Source organism: Bos javanicus, chromosome X, assembly GCF_032452875.1.
Source record: "Bos javanicus breed banteng chromosome X, ARS-OSU_banteng_1.0, whole genome shotgun sequence".
NCBI lineage: Eukaryota > Metazoa > Chordata > Mammalia > Artiodactyla > Bovidae > Bos > Bos javanicus.
The window spans coordinates 137,790,559-137,813,640 of record NC_083897.1 but is presented as its reverse complement, the minus strand read 5'-3'; the positions used below and the strand labels follow the sequence as shown (position 1 = coordinate 137,813,640).

Below are 23,082 nucleotides of genomic sequence, written 5' to 3'. Positions count from 1 at the left end.
CTGGAACGGTGCCTCTGGAGACATGGGGGAGTTCTGAGCGGCATTCAGTGTTTAATCACGCGGTGCAGGGCGGGACAGGGCGGGCGGGGGCAGGGGGTGCAGCAGCAGTCCAAGCGCACATGCCTTCGGGAAAACCCCTATCGGAAAGTTAAAATCTGGTGCCTCAGTGCAGGATTGCTGGGAAGCGTTCTGCGCTCAGAGCGCAGCGTGTTTGTGCACCAGCTCGAGCGCATCACCGTCTTCCATGCGGAACCATACTCCCACGTGCAGCCCGAGATCCGGGGGTTTTTGAAACCGTGAAATGCCGGCGTCCCTTCCCAGGCTGCTGCCCTCCACCCCACCCCAACCCCACCCCCCCAGGGTCGGAGCTCTACCCCATTCTCGCCTCAAGGCTGAGGGTAGTACCACCAGGTCTGCCTGAGCGCAAACCTGGACATGCACGTCCACTACGACACACCTCCTGCCCCACCCAGCACAGAACTGGGATGGTGAAGGAACTGAACCTCTGCCACTGAGGGGCCAGCAATCCTGTGTTCCTTTTCCCCAGTGCTGAAGTCTGGCTTCTGAACACTCAGGGGATGGCGTTGGCATCCTGGTGTGGGCGCCCTGCCTCTCAGGGCCTGGCTTTCCACACCCCACCCCACCCCTCTCCCCTGGCCCCCATGGGCTGGCTGCCCACGCTCACTGCTCCTGTCCACATCAGCTACCCACCTGGACAAGCACAGATAAGCACCCTCCCCAGTACTTACTGACAGTTTAAAGCAGGAGTCTTCTGAAAACCCAAGAGGTCCTAGGGCCCCAGCTCCACGCTGGCCTTCCTGTTATGAAGAACTATTCCCAACTCAGCTTTAAAGCTCCCCTCACACACTGGAAGAAAGTGCTGGAGTGAGGAGGTACAGAAGGAAATCCTCCTTTGAAATTGTGGAAAGCAACCTGTTGAGCACCTTTTCCATCTGAAAAAACTGTTAGTTTCTGGAAAAAAAAAAAAGAGAGAGAGAGAGAGATGCAAATAGCACGTCTCCACACATTCTTGCAGGAGACCTCAGTTTGATTCCTGTTTTGGGACGTTTCCCTGAAGAAGGGATAGGCTACCCACTCCAGTATTCTCTGGGCTTCCCTGGTGGCTCAGGTGGTAAAGAATCTACCAGTGCTGTGGGAGACCTGAGTTCAATTCCCCAGGTTGGGAAGATCCCCTGGAGGAGGGCATGGCAACCCATTCCAGTATTCTTGCATGAGAAACCCCATGGACAGAGGAGCCTGGCAGGCTACAGTCCATGGGGTGGAAAAGAGTCAGACATAACTGAGTGACTAAGCACAACAACAACATCACATTCTTCACCAAAGATTAACCAAGTGAAAATGACACCAGTCACCATAGCATGACCCTGGGAATCAAGGAATTCACCTTGACTACTGCTAATTATTAAAGAAATGCAAATCAACACTGTAGTGAGGTACCGCCCATACTGGTTAGAAAGGCAGTCCTTAAAAAATGTACAAACAATGCTGGAGAAGGTGTGGAGAAAAGGGAACCCTCCTACACGATTAGTAGGAATGTAAATTGGTGCAGCCATTATGGAGAAGAGTAGGAAGGTTCCTTAAAAAACTGAAAGTAGAGCTACCATATGACCCAGCAATCCCATCCTTGGACGTATATCCGGACAACACTAATTCAAAAAGATACATACATTCCCATGTTCATAGCACTATTCACAATAGCCAAGCCATGGAATCAAACAAAATGTCCAGCAGCAGATGAATGGATAAAGATGTTATTACTCAACCATAAATTAAAAAACCCAAAAGAATGCAGTCTGCAGCCACAGGGATGGATCTGATCATACTAAGTCAACAAAAAGCAAGTCAGCAGCAGAAAGACAAATACCATATGATATCACTTAGATGTGGAATCTAAAATACGACAGAAATCAACATATGTATGAAGGAAAACAGACTCAGAAATCAGACTTGTGGTTCCCAAGGGCGAGAGGTGGGAAAGATTGGGAGTTTGGAATTAGCAACGATATATATATATATATATATATATATATATATATATATTTATTTATATAATGGTGAACATTGAGAAACGGAGGTGGGATGGAAAAGGTTTCTGGAAGATGGCCCAGAATTAAATGGTCTTCAAGGTGCTTTATGACCACCTTGTAGGAGGAAAGTGGAATGATTCTGATTTCTGAAAACACTTCAATACAGCCTAATTATCATGGAGGGATTTTAGGCAAGATATTAAAAACTAGATAATGGTGAAAGGTGAGAGAGAACAGAATGAAAGCCTGAGTACTGTGGCTGTGAGGCAAGGTTTGGAGGGGATGCATGCTCCCTGTCATGTAACCCATGAGAGTTGCCTGAGAGAGATGAGGATGAGGTGAGTTTGAAGGGCTCTTAAGGGGCATTAAAAATGCCTCGTTTCTCCCACAAAATCATCTGAATTGCTCCGCATCCTTTCCTAATGTTGTCAGGATGGGGCTTTGTGATGTCAAGTTTCACCCAGGGCCACCATTGCCTGGGGAAGTGACATGCTGACCTCATAAAGCATAAGGATATGCCCCCCTGGGTAGTGGTATATATAAGGGTTCTTGGGGGCTCTGGAGCAGACCACTGGGAGTCTTCAAAATGACTAAGCTGACTGGGAAGCCACAAGGCTCTAGAGCAGTTATGGAACAGTGGACTCCAGATACCCAGGAGGAAAAGATGAAAACCCCCTATCAGCTAAGGTCAAAAGATGTGTCAAGGTGACCTGAGCCCACCCAAGCTCCTCTTGCCCATTGACACCTCCCCATAAGAGCCCCTCCCCTGTCTTTGCCTGGCATATACTTCTTCTCTGCCCACACCCCTTCTCCTGAAGCCATCATTCCCATCCATCTTCACCCTCTTCCTCAAACCAATGCCATTCTGTACTCACTCTCTTGTTTTCTCCAGGTGGCCTGGGTAACCGTGAGGGTCAATAAGCACATTCAACCAAAGCTGACCAAGGAATCTTCTCAGAAACACCCACCTAAAGAAACTGAAGAAAATCAAAGGCTCAAAAATCTGTAGCCAGTGTTCCAAGGTGAATGAAGAGCTGAATCAGAATAACCGGAGGAGGTCCCAGGGATCGTGGGGACCCCTGCCATTCCAGCTAGACCAGTGGGCAGCCAGTGACTTCAGAGCATGGCTAGAGACCTCAGAAATCTTCAAGGGTCTTGCCGCTGAGAAATGGCCAACAGTACAGACGTTGAATCTTATACCAACAGCATACATTAATAATGAACTTTAAATAAAATCAACCTAATGTGGAATTATCTGTCTCTGAGCTCTCTGATAAGCAGTGGGGGGTGGGGGTGGGGCAGAGAGGACAGGGAAGGGATAAATGTGTGAAGAGGGAGGGAGATGTGTCCTGTGGAGTTGGAGATGGGACAAAAAGTCCAGTTAGCCAGAAAATAGGAGGAAGAACTGGGTCCAGACTGAGCTCGAAAGATACACTTCTCATGGGAGAAGAGGAAGAGGACTTTGTGTTTCTGTGTGTGACTGCAGAGTTGGGAGCTTAGCTGGGGAGCTGTGTCATGCGAGGGGTGGCAGTGCTATTTGCTAAAAAAGGCATACAAAGTAGTTGCCCCTTTGGCACCTACCTCACAGTAGTGTTTATTACACCTCAAGTTATGATGTCAGCAACTAGCAGCCTCAAAAACTCAAACTTGCTTGCTAAAAGGTAGTTCTTAGGAGTAAAATATTTGTGGTTTTCAGTATGGAGATTGTTGGGGTCCAGCGTGAGGCACTCCACTCGTGGCAAAGGTCATGAGGAAGGAGGCTCGACATACACAAAGGCGGGATCGAGCCTCAGGAGTCCCCCTGGACATCCTCAAGCATCTACCCCCATAACCAGAGCCTGCCTACTTTACTACTTTGTGCTCTCACCTACACCTCTAACTTTACAGGGGGCTGTCCCCCACCACCTCTTTCGGAGAAGGAGTTAACTTAGAGCTCCAGTTAATAAAAATTCCTGGGCGTGATAGGAGTGTTTCAACCTACAAACTCCTCTGAAGGTTCTCTAGCCTGCCTGACAGGCTTGTCTGGCCACATGTGATTGCTCACAGCCTCCCAACCGTGAGAGGCACAAGATGCTTTAAACCTTCTAAAAACAGGTTCTTTAGAGAAGTTAGAAAATTTTTCGTATAAGTATAGTGGGCTGATTAGAAATTGTATTGGTGAAGGGTTTTTCATTTGTTGAGTCAATGTTTGTTGCTAAGTCTCCACATCCCCTGCCCTTACACACATTAATGAATATATAGAAATAAGTATTAACCTTTGATATTAATCACGTTAGACCTTAAGTTAAGTAAATTCTTTCCTTAACTAAAACCCACTATACCCTCACCCTATAGGAATGTAACTTTATTTGGGTGGCGTCTGTTTTAAGAATAATCACCCCTGGAGAAATGAGTGTCCTGGTTGACTGACTGCTGTCACAAGGAGAGGGTCATAAATTGTCAGCAGACCCCCTGGCCAGAAGATGATGTAACATCCCTAAGACCTCTGTATACATTTGTATGAAGCACCTGACTTTGATAAAAGTCAGGGCTGCTGACCCCGTGTGACTTTTGCATAACATCTCAGTGTATAAAAGTAGACCATGGAAAATAAAGAATTGGGATAAGTTCCTCGAAAGACTGATCTCCCCATGTCTCTCTCTCTCTCAAACTCTGGCTGAGTCTCCATCTGGAGCGCAGAACCCACCATGCTTACTAATTATGCCTGGGCTTCTAAGATCCAACCAGGGAGGCCTCAGTGTCTCCTCTCCTTCAGGAGAATGGAAGGACGCCTGCGGCCTACGTAAGTGGTGCAAACTTCTTGTCTTGAAGTTTTATTGGTCTCCCGTGTAAACCAAGCTACTCAGCCTCTTTTCTCCACTGAATTTTCCTACTGAGCTATCCTCATTCTATTACTCTTTATATCTCTAATTAATATCTAATTGAAGCTATTGTATCCTGATCCTCGCCAATGCCGTCCCCACTTCAAACTCCCTGGATCAGCCGGGGCTGGACCCCGGCAGGAGATTTCTCAAAAAATGAAAAATGTAACAACACATAACCTAGCTATGTCATTCTTGGATATATATATTTTTTTAAAGCACAATGTTAATTAAAAAGACACATGTACCCCAATGTTCCTTGAAGCACACCATTCACCAAGACATAGAAGCAACTTAAATGTCCATCAGATGATAGACAGATGAATGGATAAAGATGTGGTATATATATATACTATGGGACAGTCGTTGTTGTTCAGTCACTAAGGGAAATCATTAAGGGAAGTCACTCACTCATGTCCGACTCTTTGCGACCCCATGGACTGTACCCCACTGGGCTCCTCCACCCATGGAATTTTCTAGGCAAGAGTACTGGAGTGGGTTGCCATTTCCTTCTCCAGGGGGTCTTCCCAACCCAGGGATCGAACCAGGGTCTCCCACATTTTGGGCAGACACTTTACCGTCTGAGCCATCAGGGAATCCCTACATATATACTATGGGACACTCATTGTTCAGTCACTAAGTCATGTCCCACTCTTTGCGACCCTATGGACCCTACCCCTCCAGGCTCCTCTGTCCATGGAATTTTCCATGCAAGAACACTCCAGTGGGTCGCCATTTCCTTTTCCAAGGGATCTTCCTTACCTAGGGATTGAACCCATATGTCCTTCTTGACAGGCGGATTCTTCGCCTTGGAGCCACCAAGGAAGACCTATGGAATGCTGCTCAGCCATAAAAGGAATGAAATAATGCCATTTGCTGCAACATGTAAGGTATAATACTTAATAAAATAAGAAAGAAAGATACTGTATTATATCACTTATAGAACCTTAAAATACCACAAAGTAGAGAATATAACAAAAATAGGGGCTCACAGATAGAGAGAACAATCTACTGGTTACCAGCAAGGACTGGGGAGGGGAAGGGGCAGTACAGAGTTGGAGGAGTTGGAGGTACAAAGTTTTAGGTGTAAGATGAGCTCAAGGATGTATTGTGCAACATGGGGAATATAGCCAGTATTTTGCAATAACTATAAATGGAAAGCAATCTTTAACAATTGTATAATAAGAAAGAAAAGGAAAGAAAGAGTGGGGAGGAAGGAGGGAGGAAAGCAAGGGAAATAATGGTGGTTTTTGGAGGTCACAAAGCCAATAATGATTAGGACCTTTTTAGCTAAGGAATTTAGAATGTAACAGTGGCCTTCCACAGGCGGGGCAGAGGGAGTGGCCCACATCCAGTGCAGGCAATACTGGGGGGCATTGCCCATGAAGAGTTTTCTTACAAGAATAAAACCAAGTAAAACTGGTTCTATTTTTATTACCATCTCCATACTTCAGAATTTTTAAATAGTGTCAGTAATTAAATATTTTTCCCCTGCAAGACCAAATTTTGTTGGTTTAAGTTGTAAAAGTTTGTTGTCATATATGTCAGGTTTTAGTATTTTATTTATTATTCACAAGGTACAAAATTTTAGTCTATATATATATACACACATATATATACACATATGCACACACATATGTGTAGATAGGTGTGTACATATATACGTAATTTCATACGGCCACAGTTTTAGTACTTCTCTTTAAAAATTCACTGTCTTCTATGAGGGGGTTAATTAAGAGAAGACTCTGTTAAACATTTGTCGCCAACACAGGCTGCCATGTTACCATTTCTCCATTCCACAGAGCATCCTTAATGGTTTGCAAGGCCTTGGGACCACTTCCTGCACAGCCTGCAGTCCCTGAAGGAATGTACTAATATACACCCCAAGTTCAAACAGTTGACTCTAAATACATAGTGATACCACAGACAGTCAAGGTAAAGACACACGATGTGCTTTTATTTATGTCTAAATCAGTGAAAGAAAGTATTCACTGCAATGTACAAACTTTCTTGGCTTGAAAAGTACAAAATCTTTTTATATTTGAACATAAAATTTCCTGCTGAATTTGGAAAAATATGTTTTAAAGTGAAATTCATTCTTACTTTTCAGTTATTTTGAGACTATGGAAAAAAGAAAATAAAATTACATTCATTGGTGTTTCTAAAACTGCATATTTTGCAGATGTTTTTTCTTAAAATTTCCCTTACACTTTTACAGTCATAATTAGACATAAAATGATCAGTACATTTTATACCATGTTTATTTTCTGAGCATTTTTGTTTCCTTTAATTTCTGAATGTGACTAGAAAGTTCTGTTGAGTGGGTATTAAAAATTGCTTCTCTGTTGTGTGGATCACACTGCTTACACTACTGTTGGGAGAGATTTTATTGTCTAAAATCTTTTATACTTCAGCTCTACTGTCTAGGTATTTTATAATTCAGTTCTACTGTCTAGGCATTTTGTTTTGCTTTGTTTAGGCTGAGAATTTTCTCATCTCTTTCTAGTATCTTCAGAGTTACTTAGGAAGGTGTGTCTGTTGTTGTTTAGTTGCTCAGTCGTTTCCAACTCTTTTCCACCCCATGGACTGTAAGCCCACCAGTCTCGTGTGTCCACAGCGATTCTCCAGGCAAGAATACTGGAGTGGGTTGCCATGCTCTTCTGTAGGGAATCTTCCCGACCCTGAGATGGATCTCGCGTCTGCTATGGCTTCTGCATTACAGGAAGATCCTATACTGCTGAGCCAAAATATGTCTTATTTACATGAAACCCATTTTAATTATGAAGATTCATAATCAGTAAAAAGTAAAGATGGAGAAGCCCAAACAAGTATTTATCCTTTACCAATTAATAATAAGAAAGAACCCTATATTTCAATTTTCCTTCATTTATGCTTCTTCTAATTCATTTTTTCATTGAAGGATAATTCCAGAATTTTGTTGTTTCCTGACAAACTTCAGCATGACACCCTTTCTTAACTCATAGTTTCTCTTCAATATTATCTTATCCTGTGTGAATAACTTCTTGTAACATGTCTTACAGACCAGATATCTGCTGAGAATAAATTCCCTAATTTTTTTTCCTATGATAATATCTACTTCTCCTTTATTTTTCAAGGGTAATATTCCAGGACATAGAAGTTAAGTTCAGCAGTTTTTTTAAAAACAATTTTTATTTATTGACATGTTGTCCATGTACCATGAATTTACCAGTTAAAATGTATAATTCATTGATTTGTTATTTATTCATAGGTTGCATAACCATAATCACTGCCTCATTCTAGAATATTTTCATCACTCCAATGGGAAACATTGTCCAGTTGGTAGACATTTTCCATTTCCCCCTTCATCTGGGCCCTGGCATCCACTCCTCTATTTCCTGTCTTCAGAGAATTATCTAATCTGGGCAAATGCATTCACATGAATGGAATAATGCAACAAGCAGCGTTTTGTTCCTGGCTTCTTTTGATTAATGTAATCTTTTTGGAGCTATAGTATGTTATAGCATGTATAAGAACTCCACTCATTTGATGAGCAAATACTATTGCATTGCATGTTTTATTTATTCGATCACCAGTTGATGGACATTTGAGTCATTTCAACTTTTTCTCTTTTTTTAGTTTATTTTTATTTGTTTTTAATTTAATAATTTTAAATTTTTAAATTTAATGGCTTTCTCTGCATCTATTTAGTTTATCATACGAATTTTGTCTTTCATTTAGTGAATATGGTCTATCACATTGATTGATTTGCATATATTGAAGAATACTTGCATCTCTGGAATAAACCCAACTTGATCATGGTGTATGAGCTTTTTGATATGTTGTTGAGTTCTGTTTGCTAAAATTTTGTTGAGGATTTTTTGCATCTATGTTCATCAGTGATATTGACCTGTAGTTTTCTTTTTTCATGTTGTCCTTGTCTGGTTTTGGTATCAGGGTGATGGTAGCCTCGTAGAATAAATGTGGAAGTGTTCCTTCCTCTGCAATTCTTTGAACGAGTTTTAGAGGATAGGCATTTGCTCATCTGTAAATGTTTAGAATTTACCTGTGAAGCCATCTGCTCTTGGTCTTTTGTCTTTGGGGAAATTTTTGATCACAGCCTCGATTTGGAACTTCTAATTGGATTGTGCCTAGTTTTTTTTTTTTTTTCTTCCTGGTTCAGTTATGGAAGATTGAGCTTTTTAAAGAATCTGTTCATTTCTTCCATGTTATCCATTTTATTGCCATAGAGTTGTTCATAATAGTCTCTTATAATCCTTTGTATTTCAGCTTTGTCTGTTGTAACCTCTTTTTTTTAATTTCTAAGTTTGTTGATTTGATTCTTCTCTCTTTTTTCTTTTTCTTTTTTTTTAAATTTAAATTTATTTATTTTAATTGGAGGCTAATTAATTTACAATATTGTATTGGTTTTGCCATACATCAACATGAATCTGCCATGGGTGTACACGTGTTCCCCATCCTGAACCCCCTTCCCACCTACCTCCCCATACCATCCCTCTGGGTCATCCCTGTGCACCAGCCCCAAGTATCCTGTATCCTGCATCAAACCTAGACTGGCGATTCATTTCATATATGATATTATACATGTTTCAATGCCATTCTCCCAAATCATCCCACCCTCTCCCTCTCCCACAGGGTCCAAAAGACTGTTCTATACATCTGTGTCTCTTTTGCTGTCTCACATACAGGGTTACCGTTACCATCTTTCTAAATTCCATATATATGCATTAATATACTGTATTGGTGTTTTTCTTTCTGACTTACTTCTCTCCATATAATAGGCTTCAGTTTCATCCACATGATTAGTACGGATTCAAATCTGTTCTTTTTAATAGCTGAGTAATATTCCATTGTGTATATGTACCAGGGCTTTCTCATCCATTCGTCTTCTGAAGGACATCTAAGCTGCTTCCAGGTCCTAGCTATTGTAAACAATGCTGCCATGAACATTGGGGTACACATGCCTCTTTCAGTTCTGGTTTCCTCAGTGTGTATGCCCAGCAGTGGGATTTCTGGGTCATATGCCAGTTCCATTTCCAGTTTTTTAAGGAATCTCCACACTGTTCTCCATAGTGGCTGTACTAGTTTCCATTCCCACCAACAGTGTAAGAGGGTTCCGTTTTCTCTGCAGCCTCTCCATTTATTGATTGTAGAATTTTTGATAGCAGCCAATCTGACTGGCATGAGATGGTACATAATTGTGGTTTTGATTTTAATTTCTCTGATAATGAGTGATGTTGAGCATCTTTTCATGTGTTTGATAGCCATTTGTACATTGTCTTGGGGAAATGTCTATTTAGTTCTTTGGCCCATTTTTTGATTGGGTCGTTTATTTTTCTGGTAGTGAGCTTCTTGTATATTTTTTAGATTAATTCTTTGTCAGTTGCTTCGTTTGCTATTATTTTCTCCCATTTTGAAGGCTGTCTTTTCACCCTGCTTATAGTTTCCTTCGTTGTGCAAAAGCTTTTACATTGAATTACATCCTGTTTGTTTATTTTTGCTTTTATTTCCATTATTCTGGGAGGCAGGTCATAGAGGATCCTGCTGTGATTTATATCAAAGAGTGTTTTGCCTATGATTTCCTCTAGGAATTTTGTAGCTTCTAGTCCTACATTTGGATCTGTAATCAATTTTGAGTTAATTTTTTGTATGGTGTTAGAAAGTGTTCTAGTTTCATTCTTTTATAAGTGGTTGGCCAGTTTTCCCAGCACCACTCGTTAAAGGGATTGTCTTTTCTCCACTGTATATTCTTGCATCCTTTGTCAAAGATAAGGTGTCCATTGGTGGGTGGATTTATCTCTGGGCTTTGTATTTTGTTCCATTGATCTTTATTTCTGTCTTTGTGCCAATACCATATTGTCTTGATGGCTGTAGCTTTGTAGTTTAGTCTGAAGTCAAGCATGTTGATTCCTCCAGTTCCATCTTCTTTCTCCATATTGCTTTGGCTAGTCGAGGTTTTTTGTATTTCCATACACATTGTGAAATTATTTGCTCTAGTTCTCTGAAAAATACTGTTGGTAGCTTCATAGGGGTTGCATTGAATCTATAAATTGCTTTGGGTAGTACACTCATTTTCACTACATTGATTCTTCAGGTCCATAAACATGGTACACTTCTCCATAAATTTGTGTCATCTTTGATTTCTTTCATCAGTGTTTTAAAGTTTTATATATATAGGTCTTTTGTTTCCTTAAGTAGATTTATTACTAAATATTTTATGTTTTGCATTGCAATGGTGAAAGAGATTGTTTCCTTGATTTCTCTTTCTGTTTTCTCTGTGTTAGTGTATAGAAATGCAAGAGATTTCTGTGTGTTAATTTTATATCCTGCATATTTACTATATTCATAGATTCGGTTCAGTTCAGTGGCTCAGTCGTGTCCAACTCTTTGCGATCCCATGAATCGCAGCACGCCAGGCCTCCCTGTCCATCACCAGTTCCCGGAATTCACTCAAACTCACGTCCATCGAGTCGGTGATGCCATCCAGCCATCTCATCCTCTGTCGTCCCCTTTTCCTCCTTCCCCCAATCCGTCCCAGCATCAGAGTCTTTTCCAATGAGTCAACTCTTCGCATGAGGTGGCCAAAGTACTGGAGTTTCAGCTTTAGCATCATTCCTTCCAAAGAACACCCAGGACTGATCTCCTTTAGAATGGACTGGTTAGATCTCCTTGCAGTCCATGGGACTCTCAAGAGTCTTCTCCAACACCACTGTTCAAAAGCATCAATTCTTCGGTGCTCAGCTTTCTTCACAGTCCAACTCTCACATCCATACATGACTACTGGAAAAATCATAGCCTTGACTAGACGGGCCTTTGTTGGCAAAGTAATGTCTCTACTTTTTAATATGCTAAATATTAGCTTTAGTTATTTTCTGGTGGTGTCTTTGGGTTTTCTATGTAGAGGATCATGTCATCTGCAAACAGTGATAATTTTACTTCTTCTTTTCCAATCTAGATTCTGTTTAATTTATTTTTCTTCTCTGATTGCTATGGCTAAACTTCCAAAATTATGTTGAGTAGTATTGGAGACAGTGGGCACCCTTGTCTTGTTCCTGACTTTAGGGGAAATGCTTTCAAATTTTCGCCATTGAGGATAATGTTTGCTGTGGGTTTATTATATATGGCTTTTATTATGTTGAGGTATGTTCCTTCTATGTCTTCTTTCTGGAGGGCTTTTAACATAAATGGATGTTGACTTTTGTCAAAGGCTTTCTCTGAATCTATGGAGATAATCATATGGGTTTTATTTTTCCATTTGTTAATGTGGTGTATTACATTCATTGATTTGCAAATATTGAAGAATCCTTGCATCCCTGGGATAAAGCCCACTTGGTCATGATGTCCGATCTTTTTAATATGTTGTTGGATTCTGTTTGCTAGAATTTTGTTGAAGTTCTTTCATCTAGGTTCATCAGTGATGTTGGCCTATAGTTTTCTTTTTCTATAGCATCTTTGATTTGGGGATTATGGTGATGGAGGCCTCATATTATGAGTTTGGAAGTTTACCCTCCTCTGAAATTTTCTGGAAGAGTGTGAGTAGGATAGGTGTTAGCTCTTCTCTCAATTTTTGGTGGAATTCACCTGTGAAGCCATCTGGTCCTGGGCTTTTGTTTGTTGGGACATTTTTTATTACAATTTTGATTTCTGTGCTTCTGATGGATCTGTTAAGATTTTCTGTTTCTTCCTGGTTCAGTTTTGGAAGGTTATACTTTTCTGAGTGTTTGTCCATTTCCTCCAAGTTGTCCATTTTATTGTCATATAGCTGCTGATAGCAGTCTCTTATGATCCTTTGTATTTCTGAGTTGTCTGTTGTTATTTCTCCCTTTTCATTTCTAACTTTGTTGATTTGATTCTTCTCCCTTTTTTTCTTGATGAATCTGGCTAATGGTTTGTCTGTTTTATTTATCTTCTGAAAGAACCAGCTTTTAGTTTTGTTTATTTTTGCCATAGTCCCCTTTGTTTCTTTTTTATTTATTTCTGCACTAATTTTTATGATTTCTTTCCTTCTGCTAACCAGGGGTTCTTAATTTCTTCTTTTTCTAGTTGCTTTAAGTATAAAGTTATGTCATTTATTTGATTTTTCTCTTATTTCTTGATGTAAGCTTGTATTGCTATAAGCCTTCCCCTAAGCACTGATTTTACTGAATGCCATAGGTTTTGGGTTGTCATGTTTTCATTTTCATTCGTTTCTATGCATATTTTTATTTCTTTTGATTTCTTTTGTGATTTCTTGGTTATTCAGAAGCATATTGTTTAGACTCCATATGTTTCTATTTTTAACCTTTTTTTCCTATTCAGTTCAGTTCAGTTGCTCAGTTGTGTCCGACTCTTTGCAACCCCATGAATCACAGCACGCCAGGCCTCCCTACCCATCGCCAACACCCAGAATTCACCCAAACTCATGTGCATCGAGTCAGTGATGCCATCCAGCCACATCATCCTCTGTTGTCCCCTTCTCCTCCTGCCCCCAATCCCTCCCAGCATCAGGGTCTTTTCCAATGAGTCAACACTTCTCATGAGGTGGCCAAAGTATTGGAGTTTCACCCTCAGCATCAGTCCTTCCAATGACCACCCAGGACTGATCTCCTAAAGGAAGTACTGGTTGGATATCCTTGCAGTCCAAGGGACTCTCAAGAGTCTTCTCCAACACCACAGTTCAAAACCATCAATTCTTCAGCACTCAGCTTTCTTTATAATCCAACTCTCACATCCATACATGACCACTGGAAAAACCATAGCCTTGACTAGACGGAACTTTGTTGGCAAAGTAATGTCTCTGCTTTTTAATATGCTATCTAGGTTGGTCATAACTTTCCTTCCAAGGAGTAAGCGTCTCTTAATTTCATGGCTGCAGTCACCATCTGCAGTGATTTTGGAGCTCCAAAAATAAAGTCTGACACTGTTTCCACTGTTTATCCATCTATTTCCCATGAAGAGATGGGACCAGATGCCATGATCTTAGTTTTCTGAATGTTGAGCTTTAAACCAACTTTTTCACTCTCCCCTTTCACTTTCATAAGAGGCTTTCTAGTTCCTCTTCACTTTCTGCCATAAGGGTGGTGTCATCTGCATATCTGAGGTTACTTATATTTCTCCTGGAAATCTTGATTCCAGCTTGTGCTTCTTCCAGCCCAGTGTTTCTCATGATGTACTCTGCATATAAATTAAGTAAGCAGGTTGACAATATACAGCCTTGACGTACTCCTTTTCCTATTTGGAACCAGTCTGTTGTTCCATGTCCAGTTCTAACTGTTGCTTCCTAACCTGCATACAGGTTTCTCAAGAGGCAGGTCAGGTGGTCTGGTATTCCCATCTCTTGAAGAATTTTCCACAGTTTGTGATCCACACAGTCAAAGGCTTTGGCATAGTCAATAAAGCAGAAATAGATGTTTTTCTGGAACTCTCTTGCTTTTTTTGATGATCCAGTGGATGTTGGCAATTTGATCTCTGGTTCCTCTGCCTTTTCTAAAACAAGCATGAACATCTGGAAATTCACGGTTCATGTATTGCTGAAGCCTGGCTTGGAGAATTTTGAGCATTACTTTACTAGCGTGTGAGATGAGTGCAATTGTGTGGTAGTTTGAGCATTCTTTAGCATTGCCTTTCTTTGAGATTGGAATGAAAACTAATCTTACTGCATTGTGATCAGAAAAGATGCTTGAAAGATTTCGATTTTTTTGAATTTACCAAGGCTAGATTTATCGCCCAGGATGTGATCTATCCTGAGAATGTTCTCTGTGCTCTTGAGAAAAAGGTGAAATTGAAATGTCCTATAGGTATCGATTAGGTCTAACTACCCCATTGTATCATTTAAAGTGTGTGTTTCCTGGCTAATTTTCTGTTTGGTTGATCTATCCCTAGGTGTCAGTGAGGTATTAAAGTCTCCCACTATTATTGTGTTACTGTTAATTTCCCCTTTCATACTTGTTAGCATTTGCCTTATGTATTGAGGTGCTCCTATGTTGGGTGCATATATATTTATAAATATTATATCTTCTTCTTGGATTGATCCTTTGATCATTATATAGTGTCCTTCTTTGTCTCTTTTCACAGCCTTTATTTCAAAGTCTATTTTATCTCATATGAGTATTATTACTCCTGCTTTCTTCTTGTCTCTATTTGCATGAAATACCTTTTTCCAACCCTTCACTTTCAGTCTGTATGTGCCCCTTAGTTTGAGGTGGGTCTCTTGTAGACAGCATATATAGGGGTCTGCTTTTGTAACCATTTTGCAATACTTCCTTTGTCATCTATCTATCCATTTTCCCACCCCTCTATCCAATCATCAATCAATCTTTTTCCTTGGTGCATTTTGTGGTAAATTGCAGACATCAGTATGCATCTCCTTAAGTATTTCTGCAAGCCTGCCATTAAGTAGTGAGCCATGTTTTTTATAGCAGTTTTCTTTGGATATAAACTTTACATACAATGAAACATACCAATCTTTTTTTCCCAGTGATGATACTTTTTGAGTGAAGCACAGCTGCTTTCCAATGTTCTGTTAATTTCCGCTTTACAGCAACGTGTTTCTATTATACACATGTATGTGTACATATACATTGTGTGTGTGTATGTATTTACACATTATTTTATTTAATCTTTTTTTTTTTTTTGGCTACACTGTCCAGCATGTGGGATTTGTCTCCTCACCAGGGACTGAACCTGCATCCCCTGCAGTGAAAGTGTGGAGTCTTAACCAATGGACTGCCAGAGAAGTCCGTATATATTTTTTCCATTATGATTTATATTAGGATACTGAATATAGTTCTCTGTGCTCTACAGCAGGAACTTGTCCATCCATTCCATGTACTTTAGTTTGTATCTCTTAACCCCAATCTCCTACTCCATTGCTCCCCCAATTCTCTCTGCCTTGGAAGCCACAAGTCTGTTCTCTATGTCCATGAGTATATTTCTGTTTCATACCCATGTTCATTTGTACCATATTTTAGATTCCACATTTCAGTGATATCATTTGGTATTTGTCTTTCTCTGTGTGCCTCACTTCACTTAGTATCATCATTTCTCGGTCCATGCATGTTGCCTCAAATGGCTTTCTTGTTGTAGATGTACAGATTCTTGTATACTTTTAACTATATATAAAATTATTCATCTGTGGTTATTTTCCCAGTTATATTATTAAAACGTATGTTGTACACAACTCTTGGGATAGTATGTCCATTTTGAGTCTGTCTTAGGATTTTATATGCATATGCCAGTCAGTTCAGTTCAGTTAGTCAGTTGTGTCTGACTCTTTGCGACCCCATGGACTATAGCATGCCAGGCTTCTCTGTCCATCAGCAACTCCTGGCACCTACTCAAACTCATGTCCATCGAGTCCGTGATGCCATCTAACCATCTCATCCTCTGTTGTGCCCTTCTCCCCCCACCTTCAATTTTTCCCAGCATCAGAGACTTTTCCAATGAGTCAGTTCTTCACATCAGGTTGCCAAAATGTATGGGTATGAATTAATATTTACTGTACTTTTGCTGCCCTCTCGTGGAGAAATAGAAGAATGCTTATAAATGGAATTCATAAAATCCAGATGTAATCTGTGTATGAATATATACTGTGCTTATGCTGCCCTCTCGTGGAGAAATATAAGAATGCTTATGAATGGAATTTATAAAAATCCAGATGTATTATTCTTTACATGTTGAAAAAGATACGGTATAACTTTATTAAGAATTAATACAGTGCTCGATTCGGCAGCACATATACTAAAATTGGAACGATACAGAGAAGATTAGCATGGCCCCTACGCAAGGATGACATGCAAATTTGTGAAACATTCCATATTTTTAACAAAAGAAACTATAAGCAAGGTGAAAAGATAGCCTTCAGAATGGGAGAAAATAATAGCAAATGAAGCAACTGATAAACAACTAATCTCAAAAATATACAAGCAACTCCTGAAGCTCAATTCCAGAAAAATAAACGATCCAATCAAAAAATGGGCCAAAGAACTAGACATTTCTCCAAAGAAGACATACAGATGGCTAACAAACACATGAAAAGATGCTCAACATCACTCATTATCAGAGAAATACAAATCAAAAGCACTATGAGGTACCATTTCACGCCAGTCAGAATGGCTGCGATCCAAAAGTCCACAAGCAATAAATGCTGGAGAGGGTGTGGAGAAAAGGGAACCCTCTTACACTGTTGGTGGAAATACAAACTAGTACAGCCACTATGGAGAACAGTCTGGAGATTCCTTAAAAAACTGGAAATAGAACTGCCATATGACCCAACAACCCCCCTGCTGGGCATACACACCGAGGAAACCAGAATTGAAAGAGACATGTGTACCCCAATGTTCATCATAGCACTGTTTATAATAGCCAGGACATGGAAACAACCTAGATGTCCATCAGCAGATGAATGGATAAAGAAAGCTGTGGTACATATACACAATGGAGTATTACTCAGCCATTAAAAAGAATACATTTGAATCAGTTCTAATGAGGTGGATGAAGCTGGAGCCGATTATACAGAGTGAAGTAAGCCAGAAAGAAAAACACCAATACAGTATACTAAAGCATATATATGGAATTTAGAAAGATGGTAACGATAACCCTGTATGTGAGACAGCAAAAGAGACACAGATGTATAGATCAGTCTTTTGGACTCTGTGGGAGAGGGAGGGGGAGGGATGATTTGGGAGAATGGCATTAAAACATGTATAATATCATATAAGAAACGAATCGCCAGTCCAGGGTCAATGCAGGATACAGGAAGCTTGGGGCTGGTGCAGTGGGATGACCCAGAGAGATGGTATGGGGACGGAGGTGGGAGGGGGGTTCAGGATGGGGAACACGTGTACACCCGTGGCAGATTCATGCTGATGTATGGCAAAACCAATACAATATTGTAAAGTAAAAAAAAAAAAAAGAAAGAAAGAATTAATACATGCTTATAAGAGAAAACATAAAGTTGATACACAGATACAAAGAAAGAAAAAAATCACCCATGATCTCATTTACCATTGACCCAGAATTCTGAATTCCTGGGATGGGGAGAAAAAAATTTGAGAGTGCTCTAATTCTTTCAGTATAAAATCAGCTTTTCTGCTCTTTGAATGCTAACATAGAACACGGTTCTGATAGGTGCTTATTGATTTGTTTACTTATCTTTAAGCCTCCACTTTTACAAATACCTAGTAATTTGACCCCTTGTTTAGAGACTGTTTACTTCAAGGTTTTTGTTTTGTTTTGCTTGTTTGTTTTTAACTTTTGATATGATTAAACAATGTTGCATGTCGTGGCTACGGTAAATAGTGCTGCAGTGAACATTGGGGTGCATGCATCTTTTTGAATTAAGGTTTTCTCCAGGAAAATGCCCAGGGTTAGGTCATATGGAGATTTTATTTTTAGTTTTTTAAGAAGATGCCATACAGTTCAACATAGTGGTGGTACTAATTTACATGCCCACCAACAGTGCAAGAGGGTTCCCTTTTCTCCACACCCTCTCCAAATTATTGTTTGTAGAGTTTTTGATGATGGCTATTTGGACTGGTGTGAAGTAATACCTCATTGTAGTTTTGAATTGCATTTCTCTAATAATTTGTGATGTTGAGCATCTTTTCAAATGTTTGTTGGCTATCTGTATGCCTTCTTTGGAAAAATGTCTATTTAGATCTGCCCATTTATTCAGTTGAGTTCAGTTCAGTCGCTCAGTCGTTTCTGACTCTTTGCGACCCCATGAACCACAGCACGCCAGGCCTCACTGTCCATAACAAACTCCCGGAGTCCACACAAACCAGTGTCCATTGAGTTGGTGATGCCATCAAACCATCTCATCCTCTGTCATCACCTTCTCCTCCTGCTCTCAATCTTTTCCAGCATCGGGGTCTTTTCAAATGAGTCAGCTCTTTGCTGAGGTGGCCAAAGTACTGGAGTTTCAGCTTCAGCATCAGTCCTTCCAATGAACACCCAGGACTGATCTCTTTTAGGATGGATTTTGTGGATCTCCTTGCTGTCCAAGGGACTCGCAAGAGACTTCTCCAACACCACAGCCCAAAACCATCAATTCTTCTGTGTTCAGCTTTCTTTATAGTCCAACTCTCACATCCATGCATGACCACTGGTAAAACCATAGCCTTGACTAGACGGATATTTGTTGGCAAAGTAATGTCTCTGCTTTTTAATATGCTATCTAGGTTGGTCACAACTTTCCCTCCAAGGAGTAAGCGTCTTTTAATTTCAGGACTGCTATCACCATCTGCAGTGATTTTGGAGCCCAGAAAAATAAAGTCAGCCACTGTTTTCACTGCTTCCCCATCTATTTCCCATGAAGTGATGAGACCAGATGCCAAGATCCTAGTTTTCTGAATATTGAGCTTTAAGCCAACCTTTTCACTCTCCTCTTTCACTTTCATCAAGAGGCTCTTTAGTTCTTCTTCACTTTCTGCCATTATGGTGGTGTCATCTTCATATCTGAGGTTATTGATATTTCTCCTGGCAATCTTGATTCCAGCTTGTGCTTCATCCAGCCCAGCATTTCTCATGATGTACGCTGCATATAAGTAAGCAGGGTGACAATATACAGCCTTGATGTACTCCTTTTCCTACTTGGAACCAATCTGTTGTTCATGTCCAGTTCTAACTGTTGCTTCCTGACTTGCATACAGGTTTCTCAAGAGGCAGGTCAGGTGGTCTGGTATTCCCATCTCTTGAAGAATTTTCCACAGTTTATTGTGATCCACACAGTCAAAGGCTTTGGCATAGTCAATAAAGCAGAAATAGATGTTTCTCTGGAACTCTCTTGCTTTTTCGATGATCCAGCGGATGTTGGCAATTTGATCTCTGGTTCCTCTGCCTTTTCTAAAACCAGCTTGAACATCTGGAAGTTCACAGTTCATGTATTGCTGAAGCCTGGCTTGGAGAATTTTAAGCATCACTTTACTACTGTGTGAGATGAGTGCAATTGTGCGGTAGTTAGAACATTTTTTGGTATTGCCTTTCTTTGGGATTGGAAAGAAAACTGACCTTTTCCGGTCCTGTGGCCACTGCTGAGTTTTCCAAATTTGCTGGCATATTGAGTGCAGCACTTTCACAGCATCATCTTTCAGGATTGGAATAGCTCAACTGGGATTCCATCACCTCCACTAGCTTTGTTCATAGTGATGCTTTCTACGGCCCACTTGACTTCGCATTCAAGGATGTCTGGCTCTAGGTGAGTGATCACACCATCGTGATTATCTGTGTCGTGAAGATCTTTTTTGTACAGTTCTTCTGTGTATTCTTGCCATCTCTTCTTAATATCTGCTCCTTCTGTTAGGTCCATACCATTTCTGTCCTTTACTGAGCCCAATTTTTCATGAAATGTTCCCTTGGTATCTAATTTTCTTGAAAAGATCTCTAGTCTTTCCCACTCTATTGTTTTCCTCTATTTCTTTGCATTGATCACTGAGGAAGGCTTTCTTATCTCTCCTTGCTATTCTTTGGAACTCTGCATTCAAATGGGCATATCTTTCCTTTTCTCCTTTGCTTTTCACTTCCCTTCATTTCACACCTATTTGTAAGGCCTCCTCAGACAGCCATTTTGCTTTTTTGCAATTCTTTTTCTTGGGGATGGTTTTGATTCCTGTCTCCTGTACAATGTCACGAACCTCCATCCATAGTTCATCAGGCACTCTGTCTATCACATCTAGTCCCTTAAATCTATTTCTCATTTCCACTGTATAGTCATAAGGGATTTGATTTAGGTCATACCTGAATGGTCTAGTGATTTTCTCCACTTTCTTCAATTTCAATATGAATTTGGCAATAAGGAGTTCATTGAGGTTTTTTTTGGGGGGGGGGTATACTGGGCTGCATGTGCTGTTTGTATATTCTGGAGAATAATGCGTTGATAACTAATGAAAACTGCCTTGATATCCAATGAAAACTATCTGTTTAGCATGGGCAACAATGTTCAGTGCTCCTTGGTGATCTAAATGCGAAGGAAACTTATGCACAACTGAAATACTTTGCTGTACAGTAGGAAGTAACACAACATTGTAAAGCAACTACATGTGTACATACTCTAGGCTCCATTTTTAGAAAGTTCTAAATGAGGCAAAACTAATCTTTACTGAGAAAACTGATAATGGAGGTTACATGGGGGAAGGGTAGTGTGGGTTAGGAGCCCAAGAGATTTTCTAGGCTGATGGGAAAAAACTATTGCAGTGAACGTCATATAGACAATATTGGTGAAATTGCGTCAATTCTTCCACAATGCAAATTCCAAACAAGGTCTTGCTACTTGGCTCCATGCATTTATAAATTTACTAGATAGTGTCAACTTGTCCTTCAGAAAGTTGCATCACCTTATGCTTTCACAACACTGCATGAGCACTCATTTTCCAACCACTCATCCTCAATTTGGTGGAAACATTTTGTATCACTCGATGCTTTCGTTGAACTTTTGTCAATTTGCATGGTGAGAAATCGGCTGTTGTCCTCTCACCCTCCCCCTTTTCCCCTGGTTCATCTGTCTGTGGTCCTGTCTTTGATGCTCAAAGCTTTGCTCCTTTTCCCATTTTCCTGCTTTTATTAACATCTTCCTTTACAGAACCAAGAAGCCACAGGACTCTGCTGTCTGGATGTCCCCAAACTGCCCAATTCAAATAGCCCCCATCTTTGCTTCAGTCTGCTGGGAAAGATTGAAGGCAGGAGGAGAAGAGGACGACAGAGGGTGAGATGATTGGATGGCATCACTGACTCAATGGACCCGAGTTTGAGCAGGTTCCAGTAGTTGGTGATGGATGGAGAAGCCTGGTGTGCTACAGCCCTTAGGGTGACAAAGAGTCAGACACAACTTAGTGACTGAGCTGAACTGACTAACGTATACATGTAAAATCCTAATACAACCTCAAAATAGATGTACTATGCCAAGAGTGGTATACTAAACACTTTTAATAATATATACATGAAAATAACCACAGATGAATACCTCTATGTATGGTTTAAAGGATATAAGAATCTGTACAACTACAACAACAAGGCCATTTGAGGCAAGATGAATAGACTGAGAGATGGTCATACTAAGTGAAGTGACTCAGATGGAGAAAGACAGACACCAAATATCACTTAAATGTGGAACTGAAGATATGACACAAACGAATATATATATGGCAAAGAAATTCATTCATGGAGATAGAGAACAGACTTCTGGCTTCCAAGGCAGAGAGCACTGGGGGAGGGATGGAGTAAGAGATTGGGGTTAAGAGCTATAAACTAGAGTATATGGAATGGATAGACTAGTTCCTACTGTAGAGTATAGACAACTATATTCAGTATCTGATGATAAATCATAATGGAAAAGAATATATATGGGAGTTCCCTGGTGGCCCAGTGGTTAAGACTCCACACTTCCACTGCAGGGGATGCAGGTTCAATAGCTGGTCAGGAAGTTAATCTCACATGCTGCACAGTGTAGCCAAAAAAAAAAATTGATTAAATAAATGAATCTGTATATGGATACACACACACAATGTATATTACATATATATGTGTATAACTGAATCACTTTGCTGTAAAGCAGAAAATGACACAACATTGTAAATCAACTATACTTCAACTAAAAAATAACATGACTTAGAAAAAAAGATTGGGGGGAGGCGCCAAGATGGCGGAGGAGTAGGACGGGGAAAACACTTTCTCCCCCACAAATTCATCAAAAGAGCATTTAAACGTCGAGTAAATTCCACAAAACAACTTCTGAATGCCGGCAGAGGACATCAGGCACCCAGAAAAGCAACCCAACTCTTCGAAAGGAGGTAGGAAAAAATATTAAAGACAATAAAAGAGACAAAAGAGGGAGGGACGGAGTTCCGTCCCGGGAAGGGAGTCTTAAAAAGAGAGAAGTTTCCAAACACCAGGAAACCTTCTCACTGCCGAATCCGTGCCGAGCTTTGGAAGTACAGAGGGTAACATAACAGGGAGAAAAAATAAATAAACAATTAAAACTCGCAGATTGCGAGCCCTACGGTAACTCCCCCAGCGGAGAAGCAGCGCAGACGCCTGCATCCGCCATTAGCAAGCGGGGGCTGGGCAGGGAGGCGCGGCGCGGGCTGCATCGCTGAGAGTAAGAATCTGGCCTGAATACCCTGAGCACTATCTGAGCGAAATAATTTGGGCTAGCAAACCAGACTGTGGGATATCTACCATGCGAAAAGCCAGCCCTAACC

The 23,082-nt window shown here is 40.5% G+C and overlaps 1 long non-coding RNA gene and 1 other non-coding gene across 2 annotated transcripts in view; both read left to right on the top strand.

Moving 5' to 3' along the window:
- Positions 1-23,082, top strand: part of LOC133242136 (uncharacterized) — a 98,525-nt gene that overhangs the window by 3,319 nt on the left and 72,124 nt on the right. The gene's annotated exons all lie outside the window — the stretch shown is intronic.
- On the top strand, positions 16,604-16,710 carry LOC133243648 (U6 spliceosomal RNA). Its single transcript, XR_009735189.1, has one exon. It is a non-coding gene; the product is annotated as a U6 spliceosomal RNA (small nuclear RNA).